General features: G+C 41.0%; 1 long non-coding RNA gene across 2 annotated transcripts; it reads left to right on the plus strand.

Moving 5' to 3' along the window:
• Positions 1-8,438: 8,438 nt before the first annotated feature.
• LOC138752356 (uncharacterized) lies at positions 8,439-23,061 on the plus strand. Of its 2 annotated transcripts, none has more exons than XR_011350554.1 (4): positions 8,439-8,587; positions 14,093-14,326; positions 14,432-14,553; positions 22,926-23,061. It is a non-coding gene; the product is annotated as an uncharacterized lncRNA (long non-coding RNA). The 2 variants fall into 2 exon arrangements; XR_011350553.1 differs by lacking the exon at positions 22,926-23,061 and adding an exon at positions 17,300-17,843.
• The last annotated feature ends 286 nt before the right edge of the window (positions 23,062-23,347 follow it).

The following is a 23,347-nucleotide window of genomic DNA, read 5'->3' on the forward strand; positions in this document are numbered from 1 at the left end:
AGATTTGATTGGACATTCAAATCATTTCAATATCTTGTGCAACCTCTTACACATATGTTGCTTATCTATATTGTTTTTCCATAGATGTCTGGTCCTGTGCTATTTCCAGCTAGATTATGTCATTGAAATTTAATGATGCCCTATCAATTTTTTTTTTCTGGATCAATTACACATTTATTATTTTATCAAACTTTTTGTTTAACCTTTCTATGATAACCTTCTCAGCACACAAAGTTGAAATGGCCATAAGATTTCTGGAATGTGTATTACTGTAATTTTGTGCAAAATTTCATATATTATGTTTTACGAGAGCAAATTGCATTTCTCTGCTTTAAGCAGTAGTTTCAGACTATAACCCAGCTTCATCCACTTGTACTTGTTGTTGCCCATTTCTTATTTTGATGGGGTCCAATTTTTATTGACATTGTCTTTTGTTTATTGGGTGTACAGTCATTAAAAATGGCAAAGTAACACGTTCTAATAACCGTAAATACTCGTGTAATAGTCAATCCCATGTAAAATTCGACAGCCCTTATTTTGGCCCCAAAATCATGTATTTTCCTTATGACCCTTGCAAACTTTGACCCACTGAAGTCCCCGACACCATGGCCACAGACTCTCATCTAGGCTGCAGCCACCCATCTGAGCTCCTGATGCCCCGAACGAAGACTCACCACCCAGTCCTGCCCATGCGAACTTCCAATGCCTTGAACGACACAGGAACTTACCGTGGTCAAAAGTATGACCCATGTAAAATTTGACCTGAAAAATTGGCTCGTCAAACTCGACTAATACACTGTATACAGTAATGCCCTTTTCCTGACCAAAGCTAATTTTGGGAGAGAAAGAAGTAAGGATGGCCTGCATGCTACTTATCATCATGTCAAGGCCCACACCATGCATTTCATGGTGATCAACCTAACCAGGGGAACATCTGTGGTTATTTGAGGCTGAGGCAAATAGTCTAGATCTCTCTTTTAGCTGCAGGACTTCAACTCTCTGGTTTCGTGAGCTGCTTGGTAACATACCTTGATTATGCTGGTTGTATGCTCATGAATCTTGAAGCAGAAAATTATTTGTGCTTTGTTTTATATTCCTGTGTCAGCACAATGAGTGCTTAATCATTCCCAATGTTTAAAAATAAAAGCAGACTGAAAATCTGTTCTCATCTGCATGCCAAGGTTTCAGATAGAGTTTGAAAATGTGTGCGAAGTACAAGATTACTAATGAAGACGGTTATGATTATAGAAATGGCTTTGTTGAAATCACACAGTGAGAAATGTTATATGAACATCTTGATGACTAAAATTGCAACACCTGATTGCAATTCACTTAGATTCACATAAACAGGATTTCATTTACTGTAATTGGCTTTGTGATGTGTTGTTTTCTTTTGAAAAATATTAATAATTTTTGAAGTAAAGCTTGAATTTCCATTCCTTCAGCCATAGATAACTATTTACGTTTATCTAAGCGCACAATTGAATTATTTCTAGTTACCGCTGATTCAAGTTTCTGGGCAGGAGTTAATTCTTGAGTAATGATCGTGTTTGGAGAAAATAAACTCTGCCAATTCACACATTAGGTGTCAGCTGCAGACTCTCTCTGTAGGTTTAAGCCCCATTCCAAAGCAAAAGAACATTTGTGATAATGCAGAGGTAAGTAAGATAATCTAAGATGGTAGTTCCTGAGGGAGCGTTACCATCACGGGCGCTGGGTTTTGAATGAGACATGAAATCAAAGACCTGTCTGGATTCTTCAGTGGGAGCGCCAAATTCAATGACACTTATTTGAAGGTGAATTGGGAAATGTTTGCAGGTGATGGAAATAAAAAATGAATAATCAATACGTCCAATGGCCTCTGTGGGAAAATAAATAAAGTTAACATCTCAGAACACCGCTTTCAATCTGAGGACATTGGCCTGAAATGTAGATTTTTTTTCTCTCTTTCCACAGATGTTACCTGATTTACAGTGTGTTTCCAGCATTAATGTTTGGAATCCCCAAATTTATTACTTAATCAATAAAATATGGAATATTTATTCATTATCATATCACTGTTCAGTGGAAACTTACTCCATGCAAATTAGTAGCTTCAATTCTAGAATTTTAGTCGTCTCAAAATGGAGATGAAATAGACAACATAATTGTAAACAATTTTTAAAAATCTCATTTGCATGGTATGGACAGTTAGGAGACCTTCGGGGAGTCTCCAACCTGAAACTACCAACACTTTTACTTTCCGTTTTACTTGAGCTGCAATTATGAAGAAACTTTTCCAAACCATTCTGAAGTTCAAAATGGTACCGATCAGCATCATGTACATGAACTGATTTTTCTCATTTACTTTTGTTGGATAGAACTTTATGTGTTGCAATCAACTGTTCTGCTTATTCGCTGAAACATTACATGAAGAATATTGTAATTTTGCATGATGGAAAATATTATTCAGGGTGAGTGCAGTTTTCTGCATTTATAAATGAAATATTTATTGATTTTACAAATCACACACATACATAGTTCCTTTCTGGGAATGAGATGTTTTTATCTTTTAAAACTATCATTTTCATCATTTTCTTTTACAGTTCTGTAACTCAGTATTTCATCTTTCCATTTCTCTCATGTACTGTATTGTACCAGAATTTATCTTTCATCTTGTTGCTAAATTGTCATTCTATAAACTTTTCAAAATTCTTTGGTGTAGAGCTTGATGAATGAATAGGGGAGAATAATTAGGTTTTATTTTAATCTCCGTCATTTTAATTAGTGATTGATAAAAATTACTTTATAAGACAAATAAAAACGGTTACTCTTGTTGCATCACTGTAAACTTAAAAAAAGTGATATTTCAGTAGATTTAGTATAGGATGCACAGTTAAGCCATAGAAATTATAATAATAACAAAAATAACCAAACTATTAGCCCAATAATATGAATACAAAATGTCTGAAATACTTAATAGCTTTGTTAGCATCAATGGCGAGGAGGAAGAGTTAAAATTTCAGATCAATGTCCTCTCATTATTTTTTTCTAATCCATATGAGTCAAAAATATGTTCAATTTATTTTGAAGAAAAAAATACATGTGCATTATTTAAGGATGAAAAATCGTGAAAATAAAATCATTCAGTATTATTTCACTCTGTATACCGATTTGACAATGGAAGAGTACAGTTAATTACGTGGGCTCCACTAATAGATTTGGGATGTACATACTGCTATAAGACTGATATATAATACTGCTTGCTGCTCTGCCTTTGCTCTCAAGTTGCTAACAGCTATAAGAGATTATGGTATCAAATATTAAATTACATTAAACATAATGCAAGATCAGCCAGACTAATTCTACCATTAAGGAAAGCATTGGCCTTGTGTTAGGTTTGTATTTATAGATATTCAGAAAGCTATAGAAAATTGAATTTGGATAAATGGACAGGTCTATGGTAAATGCCATCTCACCGGCTCTACGCAAAGCCCTGGAAGATCTGGACATCAAAGACGCCTATCTTAGGATGCTCTTTATTGACTACAGTTTGGCATTCAACACCATCGTCTCCTTAGAGCTAATCGGCAAGCTCCAAGAGCTGAGCCTCAACTACCTACTTTGTAATTAGTTCCTGGATTTCCTCACCACCAGACCCAAATCTATAAATTTAAATTTATAAATTTAGACATTCAGCATGATAAGAGGCCATTTTGACCCATGAGCCTGTGATGCTAATTTACAACCCTGGTATGTTTAGAATGGTGATAAGAAACTGATGCCCCTGGGAAAGACCCACACAGTCATGGGGAGAATGTACAAACTTCTTACAGACAGTATGGGATTCGAACCCTGGTCCCGATTGTTGGCGCTGTAACAACGTTGCGCTAACTGCTACACTAACCATGCTGCCCTAATCAGTGCGGTTTGCAAGAACATCTCCACAATCTCCATCAGTACTGCAGCACCAGAGAGTGGCGAACTTAGTCCTCTGCTCTGCTCGCTTTACACCAATGACTGTGTGGCTTGGTATGACAATAACACATCTACAAATTTTATGACTAAATTATGTTAGTGGATTGTATAAAAAGTGGCGATGAGTCGGCATAGAGAGGGGAATGAAAACTTGGTTGAATGTTGTGCTAACAACCTCACCCTCAATGTAACCAAAACCAAGGAGCTGGTTGTGGACTTCAGGAGGGGAAACCCAGAGGTGTATGATCCAGTGATCATTGGGGGAATCAGAAGTGGAGAGGGTGAGCAAATTTAGTGAGTCCAAAATAGTAACAAAAATATAATTAAACTATTAGCCCAATAATACCTGAATACAAGATGTCTGAAATACTCAATAGCTCAGTTAGCATCAATGGAGAGAGAAAGAGAGTCAAAGAAAGATCTTTCCTGGACCTAACACCATTAATGTTATAATGAAGAAAGCACGTGAGTGCCTCTACTTCCACAGGAGTTTTCAGAGTTTTGGTATGACATTGGAAACCTTGGCAAACTTTTACAATTGTGTTGCGGAAAGTGTGTTGACTGGCTGCATCATGGCCTGATGTGGGGCCACTAATAGCTCTGAGCATGAAATTTAATTATCAGTCACGGAATAGGAAATACCACTGTTAAATGTTACCATGAATATAGTCAGATATTTCACTTACCATTATATTTGCTCTTTCCACACTTTGTGATTAATTTTAATTTAGTTTAATTGACTTTATTCAACCGGGAGTTACTATCTCGGAGGACCTTTCCTGGACACAGCATACTAATGTTATCATGAAGAAAGCACATCAGTGATGACTTTCTCAGGTGTTTGAAGAGGTTTGGTATGACATTGGAAACCTGAAACTCGTACAATTGTGTAATGAAAAGTGTGATGACTGGCTGCATCACAGCCTGGTATGGGGGCACCAATACCTCTGAGAGGCAAACCCTGCAAAAGGTAGTAGACACAGTCCAGTACATCACAGGCAAAACTCAACCCTTCATTTAAAACATCTACATGGAATGCTGCCGTTGAAGATCAGCAGCAATCATCAAGGATCCACACCACTCAGGACAGGCATCGTTCTCACTGCTCCCTTCAGAAATGAGATAGAGATGCCACAAGACTTGTACCACCAGGTTCAGGAACAGTTGCTACCCCTCTACCATTGGACTCCTAAACAACAAACTTGATCAGAGACTCATTTAAGGACTTTGCATATTATTTATTACTGAATATTTTTTCTGTATTGCACAGTCAGTTTGTTTACATTTCTTTCTTTGTTTACATTTCTCTTTTGTATCTTCGCGGACAAAGATTTATGGAGGGGGTAAATGTCCACGTCAGCTGCAGGCTTGTTTGTGGCTGACAAGTCCAATGCGAGACAGGCAGACACGGTTGCAGCGGTTGCAGGGGAAAATTGGTTGGTTGGGGTTGGGTGTTGGGTTTTTCCTCCTTTGTCTTTTGTCAGTGAGGTGGGCTCTGCGGTCTTCTTCAAAGGAGGTTGCTGCCCGCCAAACTGTGAGGCGCCAAGATGCACGGTTTGAGGCGATATCAGCCCACTGGCGGTGGTCAATGTGGCAGGCACCAAGAGATTTCTTTAGGCAGTCCTTGTACCTTTTCTTTGGTGCACCTCTGTCACGGTGGCCAGTGGAGAGCTCGCCATGTAACACGATCTTAGGAAGGCGATGGTCCTCCATTCTGGAGACGTGACCCACCCAGCGCAGCTGGATCTTCAGCAGCGTGGACTCGATGATGTCGACCTCTGCCATCTCGAGTACTTCGACGTTAGGGATGAAAGCGCTCCAATGAATGTTGAGGATGGAGTGGAGACAACGCTGGTGGAAGCGTTCTAGGAGCAGTCTGTTTTTGAGTAAAGTGTTTTTTACACAACCAGTAAACAGAGGTTCAGCCTGGCCCGCAGGAAAAAGAATCTCAGGGTTGCATGTGATGTCATGTATGTAATCTGGCAATATATCTGAACTCTTATTGATTCTTTGAATTTGCACAGGCACCTGGTCTTTGTCAGTAAATTTATTGATCCAACAATGAACTGTTTAAATATTAATTGCTGAAGTGCCTCTTGACCAAAATCATTTGAAGGTTTAATAATAAGTCACGGAATCGGCTGTTTTATATGTATAAATGTTACCATGAATATAATCAGATATTTCATTTACCATTATATTTGCTCTTTCTACACCTTGTGATTAATTTACATTTTAATTTAGATTTAATTGACTTAGTTCGAAAAAATTTAATTCTAACGTTAGGACTTTTGCCATGGTTCACATTGTGTGACAATCACTCGTGGCCTGATGAATCACCCAGTTTATGTATACCTTACTCCTCCTTATTATCTAACTGAATCACCAGTTAAGTGATAATCCATTTATGATATTTATGATATGGGGCCACAACACTGCAAACTTCTGTAACTTTCATTTAACCTGAGGCTCTCAACATGGATCATTGTTTTTTCTTTGTAGATTTTATTTTAATTTTCAGAGACTTGTAAAATTCAAACAAACCATATAATCTTTTCTAACATCCATGTAACATCCATGTATTTATCCCCCCCCCACTTACCCCACCCCACTCCCCCAGCCTTCGTACAACTCCACATGGACCATTGTTGATGCCACAATAACTATTATTTTTAGTTGAAATGTGATTATTTGAACAAATTGCTAGAGCAAAAAATTAGAAATGAGCTGATTTTGTTTTGGTGTAAGGAGAACTTGGGCATCCTGTCCAAAATAAAAAAATGGCAGCAGTCTTGGAGTTGCTGCAATGGCAGTGCTGCCGTTGGTGTAGACCCTTGGAGAGTGAGGAGAGTGCTCCTCTGCAGGGTCCAGCTACCAATGAATCTGTAGAGGCTTTAAATGGCCTGTTAAAGGAGTCAACAGTGGTTTATTTTAAAATCCTGTGACCGTGGAGTCTGGACCCAAGATGTTGGTGGCTGTGTTCAGTAGCATCACTGAGGGGTTTTTCAGACTCAGGGGAAGCAGAGGACTGGTGCAGAGCATCGGATAACAGGGAGGCCACAACCCCATTTGAAAAGGAGAAGCAGGAGACAATCTACAAGACAGTGACTATAGCGGCAGACCAGTGAGGGACTTTGTAGCTAAAGAACACACAGGTGGCGGATTGTCGGTGACTCAAGATGAGAAACCCACGCAGGCTGCGGTCTGCTGGCGACTGCAGTCAAAAGATTCACTTCAGGCTGCAGACTGGCTGAGGGGTACCAGGTATCAGAACCAGGATGCGAGAGGGTACTGAAGGCTTCTTGATCATGCCAAACTGGAGCTCGGGTTGCCAATGGTTTGGTCTGGAATCTCTATGTCTGTGGAGGCTGCCCGGGTGCTGGAGGTGAATCCGCAGACACTCTGTGACTCCAGGGAGACTTGCTTTTTCTTCTCTCCCTCTGACTAAGATGCACATGGCAATTCCTGCTGATGGCAGATCTGTCTGCCTTACAACAGACTAAAGTAAATGTTGTGTAATATTACACCTGTTTTATTACATAGCAATAAAGGAATCTTGAAACTTAAGTTATAGTCAGAAAGCACAGGTATAGGACCTTTGCCCCACCATGTCCATCCATCCTTTTTTTACCCCATCAACACTAGTCCCATTTTTCAACATTAAGTTTATTATATCTTCTAGCCTTTCCTTTTCAAGTAGACATCTTAATGTCTTCTAAATGCAGTGATTGTATCTGATCCCACCACCTCCTTTGGCAGCAGTGAATTCCAGATATCAATCACTCTGTTTAAAAACTTTCCGCTCATCCCGCTTTAAAATATTCCTCTCATTTTAAATATCTTTTAAAAAAATTCAGACATACAGCACGGTAACAGGTCATTTTGGCCCTCGATCCCATGCCATCCAATTAACCTACAAGCCCCGGTACATTTTGAATAGTGGGAGGAAACCAGTGGCGTAACTAGGTGGGATGGTTCATGGGGAGCAACTGCTCCCCTGAACACATTTTTCAAAAGTGGCACCTTTTCGCCTTGTCACCAACAATCAGTATGTGTCTGTTCTGGGCTGTGTGTGTCCTTGAAAAGCGTAAAACAACTCAACGCCTTCCATTTTTTTTTAGAAGCCTTTCAGCACTCATAACAATAATAAACAACGTAGTTTAACCAGGCACACCAGTAGCACCAACTCCAGCCGCAGGCAAGCCCGTTCTCAGGACCCATTGAAGCAGCTGCAGCCGTGCCTGATCACATTTCTTAAAAGCACAGAACTAACAACAAATCTTTGACAAATGAAATCAGAGTAATAATGAACATTCTTGAAGTGCATTCCATTATTAACATTTGAAGTGCAAAGTCAACCATAAATGAGCCGTTTGATGAAGGACCCCAGCAGAACATTTGAAGAGCAGCTGTGCAGTGAGCCATGAGATGGGCACCAGCATTCAATCGGAGGGCGTGTCATGTTCCATTGGAACAGCTGGAAATGATCTGTGGGATCTGATTGTGAGATAGAGGTTTGCAGCACTGGCGACACTAGTCCAGTTGTCCTGTACAGGAATGTTATTATCAAACCCAACAGCCATGGCTGGCTTGGAAAAAGCACCACAAGAATAAGGTGTATGTAGTCAAGGTAAGAACTGGATTCGGTGGTCAGCTAAAATAAAATAGCTGAAGATTTACTGTTATCAATACTAAACACGCCACATTATATCTTTTGGTGTTCTACTGCAGAGAGAAAGATTGTAATTTTTTTGTGACATTTGGGCATGTGCAGGTGTGCCTGATGGCGGGGGGGGGGGGGCAGAAGACACTTGTCCACGATGGGTCCATGATGGGTCTGTGTCCTCATGATTGACCTCCAATGGGATCACGTTGTTGGGTACTGATGCTGGACTGTCCCACAAGCTCCGCTCACTAAGCCTCCACCTCTGGCTGCTCTCCTCCAGCTTTCCTCCTCACCTGCCGACAGTGAGCATGATCAGTAAAGGGGGCAAATGGAAGGGATTTGGAGTGAGAGCTTGTCATTTCTGATGGAAAGTCATCAATTTGCAACATTAACCGAGTTTTTCTCTCTCCTGGCTTATTGGGTATTACCAGCATTCTTTTTTAAGATTTCTGGTAATTGTTGTGGTCTGTAGCTCAAATTTCCCTAAACTTTTTCCAAGACTATTGCTTTGATCTCACTACCTTTCCCTTTCCTCCTCTAAAACATAAACTGTTTCAGTTTTCTAACCTTTCCTAGTTCTGTTGAAAGGTAATGGATCTGGAAAGTTATCTGTAGATGTTTCTCCACAGATACTGTCTGACCTGAGTATTTCAAGAATTTTCTGTATTTATTTCAGACTTCATTTATCTGCAGATTTTTGTTCTTCGATTGCTTCTGTTCTTTGTTGATGACCAACCTTTAGTTCAGATGAGTTTCTCTTTGTATGTCGTCTTTTTCCCCATGTTTTCAGACCTGAAGAGATTTTCAATGGGACTGCCTCTATAAATTTTGCTCTTGCCATATTTCCACAAGCTTTTCTTCTATAATGTAAATGATGTGCCCTCTCCTTTTGATGATCAAACAACAGATCATTTTTTTGCGACTGCTCTCAGGCTAATGAGGGAAAGAAAGTGAACATTAGATATAAATGTAGCGAGCTGTGAATTTTATTTTATTCACTCTCCAAAAGATTTTCCTTCAGAGGTTTGTGTATTCATCCACCAGCAATATTGCCAGCTGATAGCCCACCATCCATCTTCTTTGGAAGGCTTGATTCCTCCACTCAGCTTTTCTCAACAGCTGGCATCTCAAGATTCTGCAAAAGTGATCAATTAACACTTAACTGAGGTTCATTTAACCTAACAGTTATCTGCTGCACTCCAGACCCGGGCTGTGAATAGCCAGTCCTGTGTTCTTTCAATGGTAACTGAACCATACATTAAAATAAGTCATTAATCACTTTGACATTACTTCAAATTTATTTTAAGCGTCATTTGGTGAAGTGGCATTGCAGCTGCAGGAACTTCGGTTCATATCTGATCTTCTGTGCTCTCTTTCTGGACTTTGCACGTTCTGTCACTGCATTGATTTCCCCTTCACGCCAAACCACTTTAGTTTAATTGGACACCACGATTTAACTCTAGCATGTATGCAATACTGTGGTAGAATCTGGAAATAAATAAATAAGATGTTGTGAGAATAAAAAATGCAATTGGTTCGCATGGACTTTATGGTGCAAAAGGCTAGTTTATGTGCTCTATGACAATTAGGACAAGCCAAGACCATATTTAACCAATAAACAATTATTTTAATAATTCAATTACTCTGAAAAAATGATCCCTTTTTAGTTTATTGAAGAGGTTCTTTATATTCTTCAGTACTGTTTGTCAAGAGCTAGAAGGCAAATGAATGAAATATGTGACAGACACTGGTTATAAATTAGACATAATATATGAACGATGAGATGACTTTTATTTAAGAAAAAGAATGGTTATTCAATGAATTCTGGTGATAATCTTTAAAGTGAAAGTGGGGTTGGTTATTAACAATTAAAATATTGCATGTGTGAACTTCTAATCATTGTAGGAATGCTTTAATGCAAAACTCCTTCAAGTTTATTTTGACAGTTATTTCCTTTTCTGTTTTTCATTATCTTTGTAGCTGTGAAGACCACCCGGGTATGTAGGATGGGAGTAATTTGACCCTTATGATTTCTTTCTCAGAGGAAAAAAAAGAGCAAATATCAATCTGACAAAGATTGGAGATACAAAATCCTTAAAACATATTTAAAACTTGCAGTGTTTTCCATAAGTTAATGCTGTGGTTGGTGTTGCATCACAGGACGATGGTGATCCTTGAAATGATGGCTGAAAGTCACTGTCAAAATCTTCCAGCTAGGCACCCTCACAAAAGGCTACTGCTTGTCTCATCATTGTTTCTGCATGTCATTGCCAGGATTTACTTGCCCATCAAACAAACATTCAGCATCAGAGAGGTGTACTGCAGTAAGCTGCTACTGGAGAGAAGGATGGCAATCGCCCATTACAGTTGTTAAAATGAGACTGGAGCTAAGATAAGTAAATGCTAAGCCCAAGACTTTCTGTTGTGGGCACCGCTCAATGTTAAACAGCCTCAAACTAATCTATAGACTTAATGATTTTTAACTTTTTCCTGTGATATCATTCTAGTTTCTTGTTGATGAAATATAAACATTGATGACAAACGATTCAAGTTCATTATCATCTGTACAAATACGACCAAATGAAACAGTGTTACAGGATACTGTATACCTGCGGGAATATGCTATTTCTCAACCTGTCAGTTATAATTTTGATGCTCCTGTGCCTCTTTCTTGATGGTAGTGCATCAAAGATACTGTGTGCTGGGTGGAAAAGATCTTCAAAATGATTTGAGCCTTACTTAACTAATGTTTCTGGTGAAAAGTTCAAAGTTTAGATTTATTGTCAGAGTACATACATGACATCACATGTAACTGTGAGATTTTTTTTCCGGTAGGAACATAGGAACATAGGAAGTAGGAACAGGAGTAGGGCAAAAATGGCCCATCGAGCCTGCTCCGCCATTCAATACGATCATGGCTGATCTAATTTATGACCTAACTCCACCTACCTGCCTTCTCCCCATATCCCCTAATTCCTCTATCATGTATGTGATAGTACAGATCTATCACCAATGTATATAGTGTATATAGTTACAGTATCTAGACTGTGCTTACAGCGATTGGCTGAGAGCTAAGCCATGCCTACTGTCTGGGCCTTAAAGGGTTGTGTCCCTAGCCAGGTCGGATCATTCCGGACTGGTCGGCCACCTGTGAAGAGCTCTGGTCTTTTGCTAATAAAAGCCTTGGTTTGGATCAACAAATCTTTGATTCTTTCGACGAGCTCTACAATGTAAAAATTTATCTAACCGAATTTTAAATATGTTTAATGAGGCAGCCTCAACCACTTCCCTGGTTAGAGAATTCCAAACATTCACTACTCTCTGGGAAAAACTATTTTTCCTCATCTCTGTCCTAAATCTACTCCCCCGAATCTTTAGACTGTGTCCTCTCGTTTTAGTTTTCCCGGCCAGCTCAAAAAACCTTCCTATATCTATCCTATCCATACCCTTCATAATCCTATATGTTTCTATAAGATCTCCTCTCATTCTTCTGAACTCGAGTGAATACAATCCTAGACGATTTAATCTTTCATCATAAGTCAACCCCTTCATCCCAGGGATCAACCTAGTAAACCTCCTCTGGACCGTCTCCAAAGCCAGTATATCCTTCCTCAAATATGGAGACCAGAACTGGACAAAAGTTCTGACAAAAGAGGCAGAATTTCTTCTATTGGTAGTGCAAAACACTACTCAAAAGATAAATATACAAAAGAAACTGCAATACAAAAAATAAATATTCAATAAAAAAATAATGTGCAAAGTAAGATTCCTTAAATGAATCTCTGATTGAATTTGTTGTTTAGGAGTTTGATGGTGGAGGGATAGCAACTGTTCCTGATCCTAATGGTGTGAGTCTTGTGACACCTAGACCTCTTTCCTGATGGCAGCAGTGAGAACAGAGCATGTGTAGGGTGCTGTGGGTCTTTGATTATTGTTGCTACTCTCCAAGGCAGTGTTCTTGATATAGGAGGGAGTTTTACCTGTGATGTACTGGGCTGTACCTTTTGCAGAGCTTTCCACTCAGAAGTATTGGTGCCCATGTACCAGGCTGTAATGCAGCCAGTCAGCACACACTCCACTATAGAGCTGTAGAAGTTTGCTGAGGTCCTTGGTGCAAAATATGCAGATAAACAATCAGACATAATGCACATATAGACAAACAATACATATGCATGACAGGTATTTCATCTATACAAATAGATAAATAAATAAATAGATTTAGTTTTGCACATATGAGAGTCTCGGATGGTTAGTGTGAGCAGTTCATTTGCTCATTCAGCATTCTCACTGCCCATAGGAACAAGCTGTTCCTCAGCTTGGTGGGGCTGGCTCTGATCCTGTATCCCCTCCCTGACAGGAGCGGCTGAAGGATGCCGTGTGCAGGTTGGAAGGGGTCCTCGATGATTTTGCACGCCCTCTTCAGACAACAATCCCGGTAGATCACGTTAATGGGGAGGGAGTCTCCAGTGATCCTCTCTGCCACTCTTATGGTCCTAGGGATTGACCACCGATCAATTTCTCTGCATGAGATGTTCAGCATCCATAATGTCACTAGTTAAGTGTAATCCAAGGATCTTTGTACTCTCCACTCTCTCTACTACAGGATTGTTGATGTGTAGTGGAGGGTGGCTGTTTCTAGTCCTCCTTACACTGGTATCTCAATGGCGGAGATGTCGCCGTGACTGCCGCGACAGATCAGTCGCGGCAACTCGGGTGACCTGGGAGACCAAACAATGGCTTGCGCTCTCATCAAGGCAACACCAGGGTGATGTCCATGATGTCTCCAGACTGGGTGATGACCAATTTGCCTGGAAGTCAAGGTGATGTCTCCGCGATGTCTCCGTCAGTTGCTGCAACGTCTCTGAAATGTCTCCACAACGTTGCCGCAACGTCTCCTCAGTCTCCAATAGGTCTTGGAGACGTCGCGGACAAAATGTGTCTCCGCGACGTCGCCGCAACTGATGGAGACATCGTCGCGGACAAAATGAGTCTCTGCGAAGTCACCGCAACTGATGGAGACATCTCCAAACAAATCGAGCATGTTAGAATTTCCCGTGACTCCCCAGAGACCCGGCTAGTCTCCAGGAGATGTCGTGGAGATGTCTCCGCCACCAGTGGAGACTCGAGTCGACACTAGGTTGCCACCTAGTCTCCAGGCCAATGAGATAGGCCCTTTAAGTCCACAATCATCTCCTGTGTCTTGTCCACTTTGAGATTCAGGTTGTTACTCTTGAACCATTTCACAAGATTTTCCACCTTTTCTCTGCAGTGTTGCTGATGAGACCAACTACTGTTGTGTCACCTGCAAATTTGATGACTGTTTGAACTGGATCTAGCGATGCAATCTTGGGTCAGTAGAGTGACAGGAGTGCGCTGAGCGCCCAGCCCTGAGGTCTGCCAGTGCTCAGCGCGATGACGCTTGATGTTCTGCTACCAACCTGAACAGACCGTGCTCTTTCTTTAAACTAGGAAGTCCAGGATCCAAGTACCGAGAGGCGTGTTGAGTGCCAGCGAGGACAACTTCTCCATCAGCCTCTGGGAAATGATTGAATTAAAAGCCAAGTTGGTCAATGAACAACAGTGTGGTGTATAAGGCATCGTTCTCCAGGTCGGCCAGGATGGAATGAAGCAATAAGGCTATAACATCGTCTGTGGAACAGTGCTTCTATAGGTGAATTGAAATGGGTCCACCATCTCTGGGAGGTGTGTTTCTATGCATTCTGTCACAGACTCTCGAAGCATTTCATAATGGTGCTGGTCAGTGCACAGGCTGGTAGAAATTGAGGCCTGTCATTGTTGCCCTCTTAGGTACCAGGATGATGGTGGCTGTCTTAAACCCTGCGGGAATGATGGACTGCTGCACTGAGGAGTTGAAGATGTCCATGAAGACCTTCGTCAATGGTCTTCGCTGTTCTTCAGTACTTGACCAGGTATGATGTCTGTTCCCGCCACCTTGTGTGGGCTCACCTTAGATAGGGTTCTCCTCACCTCAGCCGTGGCTATGCAGGGGGCCTGTTCATTAGGGAGGCATGGAGCTTTCTTTGGTGTCATCCTGTTTTTCTCATCGAACTGTGCAGAGAAGATAAAAACATAAAGCTGGAGGAACTCAGCAGGTCAAACAGTATCCTTTAAATAGCAAAGATAAAAATACATAACTAACGTTTCGGGCTTGAGCCCTTCATCAAGGTACAGAAAAGTCTCAGCAGTCTTTTGAATAAAAGGGTAAAGCGGGAGGTATGGTTGCAAAGGCAGGAGCTAATAGGGAGAGAGGGCACAGCAGCAAGCAACGGGAAGGAGGATGGTTGGGTGAATAGAGAAGGATGGAGATGGAGAGCAGGTTAGCAGAATTTGGAAAAATTGATGTTAATGCCATCCGGTTGGAAAGTTCTTCCAATTTACAGTTGGTCTTTGTGGAATAGTGCATGAGGTCATGGACAGACATGGAAGTATGGGAGTGTGACACAGAACTGAAATGGTTGTCATTGGTGTGGATAGAGCAAAGATGCTCAGCTAAGCGATATCACAGCCTGCGCTCAGCTTCTCTGATGTAGGGAAGGCCACAAAGGGAGCACCTGATGCAGTAAATCAATCCTGTCGATACCCAAATGAAGTGTTTCTTCACTTGAAAGGCTGTGAAACGCAGTTAGGGAAGCCCTAACCCGCCTCCACTTTCTTGCTGCTGTGCCCTACCTCATTTCTCCACCTATTACCTCCTGCCTTTGCAAGTATACCTCCCCCTTACCCTTTTATTCAGATGCCTGCCAACATTTTTCCATACCTAATGAAGTGTTCAAGTCTGAAACATTGGTTATGTATTTTTTACCTTTGTTATATAGACGACACAGTTTGATCTCCTGATTTTCTCCAGCTTTGTGTTTTTACTTCAACCACTGTGTCTGCAGACTTTCATGTTTTACTTCGTGCATAGAAGATGTTCAGTCTGGTAAGAAGGGAGATGTCATTGTCCATATCTCACAAGGTTTACTTGGAATCCATTATAGACTTGATCCCTTCCCACATGTGCCTCATGTCGCCAGTGTCACACAGCTGTCTGTTGATCTTCTGGGCATAACCCTACTTTGCCTTCCAGATTGCACGGGTGTGTTCAGCCTGGCTGATCTTTGTGCCATTCTAAACCCTGTCCTGAAGACAGCATCATGAGCTCTGAGAAGGACACCTTTGAATCCAACCATGGTTTCTGGTTAGCCCTGGTTGTGAAGCATTTGATCTCAGTGACATCCTCGATGCATTTGATGATGTAGCCAGTCACTAAGCTCATGCACTTCTCTATGTTTACATGACCATTGGAGGTGGCTGCCTCCCTGAAACAGCTCCAGTCTATGCTCTCAAAGCAGTCTTGCAGCGCTGCTGTGCCCCCCTCCCCATGCCGGCCACATCCGGATCACCCTGTGACTGACCTAGTTTGCTTTACCAGCAGTCTGTATGCCGGGGATAGCAGGATGGACAGGTGATCTGAGTAAACAATGTTGGGGTAAGGTGCAACCAGGGACGTCGGTATACACCCGATCCAGTGTGTTCCTCCTCTGGTGGCAAAGTTCACATGCTTTTGAAACTGTGGTAAGACTTTTTAGGTTGGCGTGATTGAAGACTCCAGCAACAATCATGGCACCTCAGGGTGTGAAGTCTGGGCTTCGCAGATTGCACCATAAAGTTCCTTCATGGCTTCACCCTTGTTAGCCGAAGGTGGAACGTAGACTGCGCAATCAGCATGACTGAGAATTCCCTGGGCAGATAGAATGGTCTGCATTTCACCAGGAGGTACTCTATCTCTGCTGAGCAAAAGGTCTTCAAAACAGAGATATTGGTGCACCAGTTCTTGTTGATGTAAATACACAGTCTCCCTCCTCGAGTCTTGCCAGAAGCAGTATTGTATTTGTTTGCCCTGAAGGAGATAGGCCATCAGCTGGATCACTGAATCTGGAATGGTGTCCTGGAGCCATGTTTCTGTAATCACCCTGCATTCTCACTGGTTCAGATGCTGCCTCAGTAATCCATTTTTTTCTCCAGCGATCTTACATGTGAGAGTAAGATTCTCAGGAGTGCAGGTCTGAAGGGGTTTAACTCTCAGTCTCTGATCCTGGCCCATTTTCCATGCTTCTGCCTTCTCCAGTAGCTCTTTCAATGGTCTCCCATGAGTCATACAAAACCTCTGCAAATTCCTGAGGAAGTTGAGACGCTGATGTGCTTTCTTCACAATGACGTTTAGTGTGTTGGGTCCAGGAAAGGCTCTCTGAGACAGTGACTCCCAAGAACTTAAATTTGCACACTCTCTCTCTCAACCTCTGACTCTCCCAATGATCCCTGGATTATACACCCCTGGTTGTCATCAATAGAAGAAAAGGAGCCCCCCCACCCCGCCAGTGATCCTCTTGGCTGATTTATTGATCCTCTGCATTGACTTCCAGTCTGATATTGAGCAGCTACCATACTAGATAATGATACAGCCATACAGGACACTTTCAATTTTGATGAGGAAGAGTGCACCACATTGTCCACTTGTAGCCATTCAGGATACTCTGTGCAGGTTGATCTTCTGTTAATTTATGATCAAACATCATAAAGTCAAGGTGGACGATCAAGATCGAGGATCTTGGAGGACATATTCTCCACATTTACAATGTAACTGAGATTATTTTTTTGTTTTTATTGGGTTAGATCTTGCCAATAAATGCCCATCATTTTTCAACAACTGGAGAGTCTGCAGAAGGCAACTTTGAGTCACCTACATTGCCATTGGTCTGGGGCCACACAAAGACTGGCTTGTTCTCCCTGGAACGAAGGAGACTAACATAATTAGAAGTGTCCTGCAATAGTGGAATAGAACATTGCTTCTCACAAAACAGCTGTAAATATGCTGCTTGTTGATGCTTGCCTAATTTTAATTAGACTGTGTAATTCTGATCTTTAGTTGGTTCTTCCATAGAAAACAGCTAGCTAACTGCAGGGTGCCAGTCTCACTGGGCATTGCAACATGGAGGTGAGAAGCAAGCTGGACATCCATTTAGTGAGTCCAAAGACAGAGTAACAACCCTTTGATTTGACAGGCTTGACCCACTCCCCGTGGGCAGGGATGACTGCCGTTTGGATCAGGAGCCCAGTCATTTGAATGGATTGAAAAAGCATGTGCAGATCAGCTTTTTACAGTTTTACTTAATGATTTTTAATTAAATTCTTGTGTTTAAAATATCTTAAATATTCTGTCGGATCTTGGTGGTAAATGCTGGTCATTTTGTGGCAAATAGAAAGCTAACAAATGATGATTTTGAGTCGATTACATTGTCGATCATCTGGAGCCACACAAAGACATGACTGACTGAGAAAGACAGATTTCATTCCAAGATGAGCTGAGTGAAGCAGCTGGATTTTAATGAAAATCCAGCTGCTTCAATGTCAGTATTATTAATATTAGTGGTTTATTTATCCAGATTTACTTAATCACTTGAATTTAAATTCTGTCACAACTATAATGAAATTCAAACTCATGGCTCCAGATCAGAGACCCTGATCTTGGGCTAATTGTCCACTAACTTTATCACTTAACCATATTATTAATATATACTGCGCTGCTGTTCCAATTTTCTGCAACCACTTTTGTTATCTTGGATCAAAGGTGGTCTCAAACACAAACTGGTTTTGTTATTTCCTTAAGATTAATAATTAACAGATTAATAATTAATAATTGTCCTCGTGGATAATTAGCAAATACAGATTTAAGCCCTTTTTAACAATTGGAAAACATAACATCAGGAATATAGCACATTGCTAATAGACCAAATATATTGCTCCCACTCTCAAGACTAAAAGGAGAGTTTCAGCTGCAGGTAAATGAATTAATGCACATTTATTTCATTGATGTTTAGCTATGCATCAGTTAGGCTGCAAACGTATGACTTTAGCAGAGTAGATTTATAAACCCAACTTTGAACTATTTCTCAAGGTCCAAAGCAGACTTGCTGGCCTTTTCCTTAGGGTCACTGTGAGAAGTTTGCTTGAGACTGACTTTGCCACACCCAATAAAGGATGCCAAATGATGAGTAAATGTGGATTTGAATTCTCTCTCTCTCTTGAGGGATCTTTCCCCTAGAATTGCAGAATCATGATAGAACAGAAGGAGAGCATTTAGTTCATTGAACCCACGTCTGGATTTTGTAGACCAATCTATTCAGTCACTTTCTTCCACTTTTTCAAAGACCTGCAAATTATCTTCCATATTTGGCAACGAATGACCAAAGGAATTGCTCACAATAACCATCTGAGACCCTCATATTCACAAAGCAACATCTATGTATTTATTTATTTATTTAGTCAGATAAAATACTTAGAACACAGAACATTACTGCACAGAAACAAGCCCCTTTGGCCCTTCTAACCAGTGCCAAGCCATTTTTCTGCCTAGTCCCATTGATCTGCAACCAGTCCATAACCCTCCTTAACTCTCCCACCACTCTCTGTGTAAAGAAGTCCCTCTTCATGTTCCCCTAAACTTTTCCCTTTTCACCCTTAACCCATGTCCTCTGGTTTGTATTTCACCTACCCTTAGTTGAAAAAGCCTACCTATATTTACTGTCTATCTCCCTTATAAATCTTCTATGCTCCAGGGAATAAAGTACACACCTGTTTAACCTTTCCTTCCTCACAGGGCACAGGGATCGACTGTGCTTCTCCCTCCCACAGAAGTAGCACTTCGGGGCTGCCAGGCAGTGCGGCGGTAGTGAGGCCATTGACGGGGCATAGGGAGACTGGGTTAAATGCAGGCATTCTACAGGGGGCCCAGGCCTGTGTTTAGGCGTCCATGCTTAGGGCTGCAGCCTCCATCATTTAAGCGATGTGAACTGTCTCTGTCAGGCTGGCTCCAACAATCGTTGCCTTACTTCATTGGAACGGACCCCTGCCACGTAAGCATCCCGGATCAGGTCATTGGTGATCCCAGCCGCCGTCTTGTTGGTGCACGCACACGCTCTCCCCAGTAACTTCAGTGCCTGGAGATAGGCTTTGCAAGACTCACTGGGCTGCTACCTCCTGGTCGCTAGCATGTGCCTGGCATGGACCTTGTTCACAGGCCGCTCGTAGAGTCCCCTCAGCACATTCATGACAGCCATGTAGGAGGTTGCCTCCTGGATGTTCTCATTGACCCTAGAGGACACCATGGACATCAGCACCAGTAGTTTGTCTGCGTCTTCCTCCACGATGGGATCTGATCACTGAAGGTATGCCTCGAAGCACCTCACCCAGTGCCTGAAGTCACTCTGGGCAGTAGCTGACTGCGGGTTGATGCTGAGGCGTTCTGGTCACAGCATTCACTCCATCTTTTGAAACTTTTGCTGATTAAATTGTAGCACATCGAATGACTCGAAGACTTGTTAACTCAAACCAAGGCTTTAATCAGCAAAAGACTGGAGTGTATTACACCATGGTCGACCAGTCCAGACTGACCTGGGTCTGGTTAGGAACAGCCCTTTATGACCTGCCAATCACTACCACTATAAGTAAATATATACAAATATATACATTGGTGATATCTGTACTATCACAACCTTTCCCTGTAACTCAGTTCCTGAAGTCCAGGCAACACCCTAGTAAATTTTTCTCTGCACTTTTTCTATCTTTTACTCTAGTTAGGTTTCAGAAACTGCACACAATGCTCCAAATTTGGCCTCACCAATGTCTTATATACTATACCATAATATCCCAGCCACTATACTCAATACTTTGATTTATGAAGGCCAATATGCCAAAAATTCTCTTTACAACCCAATCCACCTGTGATGCCACTTTCAGGGAATTGTTTATCTGTATTCCCAAATTCATCTGTTCTACTGCTCTTCTCAGTACCCTACCATTAATCATGTATCTCCTTCCTTTGTTTGTCCTTCCAAAATGTAACACCTCATACTTGTCTGCATTAAATTCCATCTGTCATTTTTCAGCCCAGATCCCTCTGCAAGCTTTGAAAACATTCTTTGCTGTCTACAACATTCCAATCTTAGTGCCATCTGCAAACTTGTTGATCCAATTTACCACATTAACATTCAGATCATTGATATAGATGATAAACAACAATGGTCCCAGCACTGATCCCTGAGGCACACCACTATTGCCGAATTCAATTTCCTACTTCACCATGAATAGCAAGTGTCTGAACCTCCCATGTTGACCTTGTCAAAGGCCTTCCATGTAGACAACATCCACAAAATTTCCTTTATCAACTTTCTTGGTAACCTCCTCGAAAAACACAACAAGATTGGTTAAACATGACCTACCACGCACAAATCCACGTTGACTATCCCTAATCAGTTTCCGTCTATCCAAATACTTGTATATCTGATCTCTTAGGACATCTTCCAATAATTTACCTACTACTGATGTCAGGCTCACCTGACTAATTTCCAGGGTTACTTTTTGAGCTTTTTTTAAACAATGGAACAACGTGAGCTATCCACTAGCACCACACATGTAGCTAAGGACATTTTAAATATTTCTGCCAGAGCCCCTGGTTCAAGGGAATATCTTGTTAGACCCTAGGGATTTATCCACCCTTATTTGTTTTAAGACAGCAAGCACCTCCTCCTCTTTAATCTGTATAGGTTCCATGACCTCACTGCTTGTTTTCCTTACTTCCCACAACTCTGTGCCAGTTTCCTGCATGAATACAGATAAAAAAAAACCTTTTAAGATCTCTCCAAACAAAGCTGAACACTCTGATCTTCAAGGGGACTAATTTTGTCCCTTTCTATCATTTTGTTCTTAATAGAGCTGTAGAAACCCTTAGGCTTTTCCTTCGCATTGTCTGCCAAAGCAACCTCATGCCTTTTAGCCTTTCTGATTTCTTTTGTAAGGCTTTTCTTGCATTTCTTCATACTCCTCAATGCATAATTTGCTCCATGTTGTCTATATCGGCTACGCACCTCTCTCTTCTTCTGAATTAAGTCCCCAATATTCCTCAAAAACTAAAGTTCCCTATACCTGTTAACTTTGGCTTTAATCTTGATAGGAACATATAAACACTGTACTCTCAAAATTTCACCTTTGAAGGTCTTCCACTTGCCAAATACATCCTTGCCAGAAAACAACTGATCCCAACCCATGCAATTTGGATCGTTTCTCATATCTTCAAAATTGGACTTTCTCTAATTTAGAATTTCAACCCAAAGCGCAGATCTATCCTTCACCATAATTAATGAAACTAATTGCATTATGATCACTGGACCCAAAATGTTCCCCTACACATACTTCTGTCACTTGTCCTGTCTCGTTCCCTAATAGGAGATCCAGTATTTCACCCTCTCTAGTTGGTTCCTCTACATATTGACTTAGAAAACTTTTCTGAGCACATATGTCAAACTCCAAACCATCCAGCCCTATTACAGCATGGAAGTCCCAGTCAATATGTGAAAGTTAAAATCTCCTAGTATCACAAACTTTTGGTTCCGGCAGCTGTCTGCTATCTCTCTACAGATTTTTCCCTCCTGTTCTCATTGATTAATACAATCTCATGAATGCGGTCATATCTTTCTCATTCCTCGGCTCCACTCATACAACCTCAGTAGACAAGCCCTCTGGTCTGTTCTGCCAGAGCACAGCCGTGATATTTTCCCTGATGTGCATTGCCACTCCTTTCCCCCTTTCATTCCCCCTGTTCTATCACATCTGAAGCGACAGAGGCCTGGAACATTGAACTGACCGTCCTGCCCCTCCAGCAACCAAGATTCACTAATTGACGCAATGTCATAATTCCACATGCCAATCACGCTCTAAGCTTGTCTGCCTTTCCTATAACACTCCTTGCATTGAAATAGAAGCACCTGAGAACATTTCCACCATATTCAACCCATTGACTTATGCATGCAATGCATGCAATTTTCACATCATCTTTACATAGTTGCCAATAAAAGTAATGCATAGAACGTAATTTTAGTTAAAAAGTAAAATACTGTAACGATGTTTTCTATATTCTGATATTTATGTTAATATTTTCTTGTAAAGAAATGCTTAAGACATCTAAGTCCATTGTTTCTACAGAAAAAATTGTTTTATCAAATAGTAATACAACTGATACTGACTGATTTAATTAAGAGTAAATATTTTCTCATTGATCTTAATCATCTCTAAGTCCAAAGATTCACTTCATTACAGGTACTTGAGAGAGATGATATGAATTTAAGCCATTTAGTTTTAAAGCATTAAAGATATGACTTGACATTAAATATTTCTTGTTTTAGAGCACTGTTTCATCTTTTTTTGACTTTGTGCATTCTTCTTTCTTGTCACATTTTTTTCTTAGATTTAAATAACTCTGTAATGGATTGAAGATACAGATAACAGATCAAGTGCAGCCAGTCCTTTATCACCCATTTTAAATGTCAAAGAAGCTTACAATTTCTCCTAACATTTTCTCCTTATTTATAATTTATTTTATCTGAGGCTTCAATAGATCAGCTTTATCATTAATGCTGTAAAATGACAGTAATATAAAGCAAAGTTTTTATGGTGAATTCACAGGGCAAATCTGAACAAAACAATGCCTATAAAGTTGTTTTTGTTTAGGGCCATGGGTTGGCCATTATAAAGAAAACTGTACCCAGATTTGGCTTCCTCTAATGAAGGGGAATTCTAATGCTCACAAAACATCGTGGACACCCGGAAACGCTCAAAACAGTGGGATCTTCACAAGTTAGAAAATATGAACAATTCAAATTAAGTTTG

This window comes from Narcine bancroftii, chromosome 2 (genome assembly GCF_036971445.1).
Source record: "Narcine bancroftii isolate sNarBan1 chromosome 2, sNarBan1.hap1, whole genome shotgun sequence".
NCBI lineage: Eukaryota > Metazoa > Chordata > Chondrichthyes > Torpediniformes > Narcinidae > Narcine > Narcine bancroftii.